Below are 5,439 nucleotides of genomic sequence, written 5' to 3'. Positions count from 1 at the left end.
ATGACATGTCTCCCCCTCCTATATCATGTAAGTGCACAGATATCAATAATAATAATAATAATAATAAATAATAATAATAATTTTTAAAAAAGGTAGAGAAGAAAACTACTGTAAATATTGTTCTTAAAACAATGTCTGAACCAGTAGGCCATATTATCAAATGGGCCTTTACATATTCCAAGCCTAGTGATGACACTGCTAACTTACCCACTTGAATTTTGATTGGCTGAGCCTTCTCCATTACTGAAATGGGCTCACTGGATGTCAGGCCCTTCATGGCAGAAACACTGATCTGGTGTTCTGTGTCTGCTGAGAGGTCTCGAACATTGAGCATGGTTGTCTGGGGCCCCACACTCAAAGCGTGCTGTCAGCTTCCTGTGGCCATTGGTGTGAGGAGGACTTTCTAGCCAGTCACAGGGCTAGGAGACGGATCCCAGCTTAGTTTAATGTATTTTGATGAGACTTCCATGGCAACCAAATTTGAAGGAGGTTCAACAACTGAAAAAAGAAAGAGCAAGTTGATAGTGATGAGCAACAGTGAGGTGCAGCTCTGTTAGGTCATCAAGTTGGAACTGTCAATTTGTGCTATACAAATTGGTGATGTCTACATTGGAAAGGATTGTCTGATACGCTCCCTAATTCCAGTTATACCTAATCAACTAACAGTACTACTGCCATATTTTTAGTTAGTAAGCTGAAAGTTTAGGGGAAAGAAAGTACTTTCAAAAAACTAACGAAAGTAAACCTGATGTCTAATGCGTCTCTGGAACAAAAATTTTCATTCTGGTTTTGGTGTCTCATGAATTACCTTTATTCTCAGGTCCCCAAATAGATCTAAGTGAAATATTTGTTAAATTGATGATTCAGTCAATATACTACAGACTTTTTCTCTTTTAATAATGTCATTGGAGGGGGCTAGAGAGATAGCTCATGGGTTAAGAGCACCGGCTGCTCTTGCAGAGAACCTGGGTTCAATTCCTAGCACTCACATGGCAGCTAGCAATTGTCTGTAAGTCCAGTTCCTGGGTATCTGAAGCCTTCCTCCAGTTCAAGGGGAATCCATCGCTTTCTTCTGACTTCTGTGGGCATTGCATGATGTGGGTGCACTTACACACATGCAGGCAATGCACTCATACATATAAAATAAAAATAATAAATAAAATATTAAAAATAAATAATAATAATAATGTCATTGGAGAAAGGCAATCATCCTGAAATGATGCTTTCTAATGTGCCAAGAAAGAGAAAGCATTTAGCGGTTCTTAAATAACAGGTCCCTGCTTTTTTTTTACATTTATTTATTTGTGTGTGTGTATGTGTTTGTGTGTTTGTGTGTGTGTGTGTGTGTGTGTGTGTGTGTGTGTGTGTCCCCCCCCTCCATGTCAGTCCCAGGAATCAAATAATCAAACTCAGGTCATGAGCCTCATCAATATGTACTTATATCCACTAAGACATCTTGCCTCCCAAGTTCTTGTAATATTGAACAATTTTAACCCACTAGGAGAAGAAAATAAAAAGTTCAATATCTCACTGAACAGAGGTGAAATAATAGGTAAAATAACAGTTTATAACATGAATATTGTTGTATGAATTTCAATAATGTGGAGTTTTTTATCCTTAGGGGACAACATAGCCATTCACTTAGCAATTAATGTGTGGCACAAAACAGGCACAAATTTATTTATCACTGACTAAAAACACAACCAAATTCAGAGTCTATGAAATAATGAGAAATTCTAAGAAAAGAGCTAATGAACATTGTCAAAACCCTGAATTTGGTGAATGACTGGACCTGGAAACAATCATCCTGGGTGAGATAACAAGAAACGTATCTCATGGTCCCTCTCATATGTGGATTTAAACCTTTAGGTATGTTTCACTGGAAAAACCCATAAAAGTCAGGAGATTAATAAGGTGCCAGGGGGAAGAAGAGAGCTCCCAAGGAAAGGCAGATGGAACACAGTGCTATAAAGGGGGAAAGAGGAAGAATGGCATTAAAAGGGTTAAATGTGGTAGAGGATGGGAGGGCATGGTGGAGGAGGAAATTATGGGGAGGAATAACACTAAAGATCTTTTGAAAAAGTCATATGGACACCTACTACTGTAGAAGCTTCTTAAAATACAGGCTTAGACAAATATAAAAAGAGTTTAAATGGAGTTACCCTATAACAGGGCAACCATGCCCCTACTAAACACTACAGGCTAACAAATAAAAACATCAGTATAGGAATGGGTAATTTCTCTTGGACTTGTTGGTGGTGAGGCTTTATCCACCTCAAAACAGTACACACTATTTCCATTGTTCTTGGTTGTCCTCCAAAATTTGACAATAAAGAACCTATTGCTGAAGATACCACATACTTCAACAACAGAACATGGAGAAATCAAGCTGACACTGACCTAAAAGCTTTGTCCCTACTGGCTAGCTTTCACAGGGATGGAAGGTGCAGTACATTCCACCAGAGGAAAAAGATAATCACCAGTCTTACCCAGCTGTGAACTCTGTGAGCTACAGCCTGGTAAGCTATGCCCACTGGTGCAATAGCGGCACAAATGTCATGAGAGTAACCAATCACTTTCTGGTTGGATTTAAGAACCACTCCACAAGATTGAACACATAACTGGCACTGTTACCAGGTCAAGAATGTGTGGCTAGATAGGTGATGGGCTGTAAGGGAGGATCTTACTACTATTATTCTGCTAAATGTCCATAGTATTAAACCAGCACCTACTGACTTATCACTATACCAATAACCTCATCATATACTCATAAACCTCATCAGAGAAGCTTCTCTTTTATAGTAGATAACAATCAACACAGAGACCCAAAACTGGTCATTGTGAAAAGAGTATGAGACTGTAGAATGCTCAGCCCTAAATGGGACTTCTGTATCATACGCCCTCCTCTCAAGGTTCAGGATCACGGCAGAAGAGGGGATTGAAATATTGAAAGTTAGAGGTGGTGGAAGCTACAATCAAACAGTATTTTCCTGACACAACAGAACAGTTGCACATATGCAGCACAGCAGTGGTGACAGCATGCTTGATACCTATGCAAGCTCAAGCCAGACAAAATCCCAGCATGGAGGGAGGAGGTGAACGAGAAACTCCACCCCTAACTGAGGCACTACTGGCAACTGATATGGAGAGGGAGAGTCAGTTTTCTTTAAGGGTGTGACCCCTGGTGGTCAGTCTTGCTCTAGTGGATGGCCCCATACCCAAGAGTATACGAACAGCACAAATTGGACTCAATGGATTTTTAAAAATGAGGACACAAAGTTGGTGTGTAGGAAAGGGGGGGTGGATCTGGGAGGAGTGAGGGAAGAGGAGTGAATATGGTGAAATACATTGTATGACATTCTCAAGTAATTAATAAAATGCCATAAATATTGTTTAATTTCCAAACAATATGGTTGAGGATTTAGCTATTTATAGGTTATCTTTAACCACTTGTCAATTCCCAAAGCAGGAAGAGAATAAATCATAGGAATACATGACGGCTTTGAAGTTTGAGTTTCAGTGTTCAAAAGGACACCCATAAAACCTTTTTTTTGAAATGCCCTTTCTTTCTTCAATGTCCTTAGAAGTAATAACTGATAAAAATGAAAAAGCTTTCCAGATGTAGGAGTATCAAACTGACTGATCTTTCAAATAGTCTTGAGCTTTGGGCACTTTAAGAAGCACCAGATAATGGAAAAATTTTTGCCTTAGACAATTAATAAAAATAATGTTATTATTTTATATTCTAGGATGCTAAAATTTTTAATTTAGCAGTTTTAAATTGCAGTGTAAAACAATTAAAGCAAATACCAGAAAACCCTGAAAATGGATAGACAATATACAGAAAGTGTACTTTTTTTAAAAAGTCAAATAATGAGGGTTGGAGAAATGGCTCTGTGGTTAAGAGCACTGACTGCTCTTGCAGAGGACCCGGGTTCAATTCCCAGCACCTACATGGTGGCTAACAACTGTCTGTAACTCCAGTTCCAGGGAATCTGACACCCTCTTCTGACCTCCGTGGGCATTGCACGACATGGGTACACAACACACATGGAGGCAACACACTCATACACATAAAATAAAAATAATCAGATTGGCTGCTGCCTGGGGGCGGGGCTGGAGTTCAGCGGGATCAGGGCAATGCAGGACTCTGGATGCCACCACTCAGGGTTAAGGTAGCCGAGGTGGCCCCAGCTATCGGGCCTGCCCTCCGTTACCTGAGCGGTGTCTGCATCCGGAAGACCCAGACCCCTGTGCTCCGGTGGCCACCACGCCAGCACCAGCTAATAGTACTTGTTGAAGAAGAAATCCCCAGACTTCAGGCACTGTATAAGAGAGGCCTATAGGATGGCATGAAAGGCTTGAGATTGATCCAGCAGGTGGATATGAAAAAAAAAAAAAAAGAAAAAAAGGAACCCTATTGTAGGGGATCTAATGGCTATTGATTGTATACTGGCACTATGGACTATCATCAGGTAGCTTTGTCTTTTGCCCAGGGTTTCCAAAAATCAGGAGACACTATCTTGAAAGATTTTGAAGAAAAGACATTGAAATGGCTAAAGGACGCCCTTCAACAAGTGAGGAGGCAATGAAATATCCAATTGTTGTAAGGATTACAAAAGGAGAGGAAATTCAACGTCCGTGTGTTGTGAGGGTGTAGAATTTACTCAGACCACATATGAGAGCTGAGTGGCTATAATCCTGATTCTCAAATTGTACCACTCAGGAAGATGACCTGCTCTTGAAGCCTGAAAATTGCTGTTTTGTAAAAGGAAATACCTACCCAGTCCCAGATGCCAGGTTTCCTTTCCTTGGCCTTCACTTCTCACCAAGGATGGATGGCAGTTTTGGGCTAGGGCCAAATGCAGTGCTCCTGTTTAAACCGGAAGGTTACACACCCTTTGACTTCACTGCCAGAGATTTTATGGAAGTAATTATCAATAGTGGCTTCATTAAACTAGTATTCCAGAATTTCTCCTATGGAGCTAACGAAATGTATAAAGCCTGTTTTCGTAGTGAAACAGTGAAGCATCCTCAAAAGTTCATCCCTGATATTACCATTAATGATATAAGTTAGAGGCCCAGCTGGAGTAAGAGCCCAGGCCCTGGACAGAGATGGAAATGTCATCGATGACTTTGTATTTGATGGGGGAGTTGGGGATATTGGAAGTCATGTTCTTCATGTGAGAAATGCGCCTTCTCCTGCTGCCACTTCTCTGGCAATTTCAGGAACTATGGCAGATGAAGTGCAGCAAAGGTTGAAGTTGTAGCTAACAAAGGGAACTGCAGAGCATTATAATCCACAACAGCACCAAGGATGCACTAATTGTATTCTCGAATTGTAATTTAAGATGATTTTAAAATGTTACTTTTGGACCCAGATAACCATTAAATTATCAATACATTGTAACAGATAAAAATTTAAATAATAATCAATAA

General features: G+C 40.2%; 1 pseudogene; it reads left to right on the top strand.

Annotated features, from left to right (window-relative positions):
* LOC103746274 overlaps positions 1-5,270 on the top strand; it is a 7,363-nt pseudogene extending 2,093 nt beyond the window's left edge.
* The last annotated feature ends 169 nt before the right edge of the window (positions 5,271-5,439 follow it).

Source organism: Nannospalax galili, unplaced genomic scaffold (genome assembly GCF_000622305.1).
Source record: "Nannospalax galili isolate Female #2095 unplaced genomic scaffold, S.galili_v1.0 scaffold22204, whole genome shotgun sequence".
Lineage (NCBI taxonomy): Eukaryota > Metazoa > Chordata > Mammalia > Rodentia > Spalacidae > Nannospalax > Nannospalax galili.
This window is presented reverse-complemented; position numbering and strand designations above follow the sequence as displayed.